Source organism: Nerophis lumbriciformis, unplaced genomic scaffold (genome assembly GCF_033978685.3).
Source record: "Nerophis lumbriciformis unplaced genomic scaffold, RoL_Nlum_v2.1 HiC_scaffold_82, whole genome shotgun sequence".
Lineage (NCBI taxonomy): Eukaryota > Metazoa > Chordata > Actinopteri > Syngnathiformes > Syngnathidae > Nerophis > Nerophis lumbriciformis.
In genome coordinates, this window is record NW_027316622.1 from 46,278 (window position 1) to 47,500 (window position 1,223).

Genomic DNA, 1,223 nt, shown 5'->3' on the forward strand with positions numbered 1-1,223 from the left:
GCGTTCCACCGGTGTCCCGGGGGTGCCTGCCATGTCCACAACTTACCCAGCAAAGGCGCACTGTGATTCAGAAGAAAAGTTGGGAAAGTGGGGAAAAAAAGGACCGGGAAATATCCAAAATTATGCCCGGGTTGGAGTACCACGAGTCCGGCCGCGTTCCACCGGTGTCCCGGGGGTGCCTGCCATGTCCACAACTTACCCAGCAAAGGCGCACTGTGATTCAGAAGAAAAGTTGGGAAAGTGGGGAAAAAAAGGACCGGAAAATATCCAAAATTATGCCCGGGTTGGAGTACCACGAGTCCGGCCGCGTTCCACCGGTGTCCCGGGGGTGCCTGGCACGTCCACAACTTACCCAGCAAAGGCGCACTGTCAGTGGGGAAGACCAAACATGTCTCGGATTTTTTCCAAGTACCTTAACGAGAGAGGCTAAAAAGCACCTGTTTTTACCTTCTCTCGTTGTTGTACTTAGAAAAAAAACGAGAAAATAAAAAATCTGGGTTTTTTTCTAAGTACCTTAACGAGAGAGGCTAAAAAAAACCATTTTTTACCTTCTCTCGTTGTTGTACTTAGAAAAAAAACGAGAAAAAAATTTTTCCCCATTCATTTCAATGGGAGTTCATTTTTTTTTTGGGATTTTTTCTAAGTACCTTAACGAGAGAGGCTTAATTTTTCACCTACTTTTTACCTTCTCTCGATTTTTCGTTTTTTACCTGGTCGACCAAAACACCTCCATCTCGTTACTATGTGCACCATGTCTGACAGGCTGAAATCACAGGGAACGCGTCCGAGTCAAAGTGAGCTATTTTCGGACACAAATATGGTGTTTTTCCCCTCTATCCTCTGGTTCTTTTTTCAAACTGATCTTCCAGCATCTGAGCGACAGGGGCTCATGCAGACACCTGTGTCCGCCCGAGGGGCGCCTTCCCGGACACATATATGGTGCTTCCCCCCTCTTTACCCCGGTCCTTTTTCAAACTGATCTTCCAGCATCTGAGCGACAGGGGCTCATGCAGACACCTGTGTCCGCCCGAGGGGCGCCTTCCCGGACACATATATGGTGCTTCCCCCCTCTTTACCCCGGTCCTTTTTCAAACTGATCTTCCAGCATCTGAGCGACAGGGGCTCATGCAGACACCTGTGTCCGCCCGAGGGGCGCCTTCCCGGACACATATATGGTGCTTCCCCCCTCTTTACCCCGGTCCTTTTTCAAACTGATCTTCCAG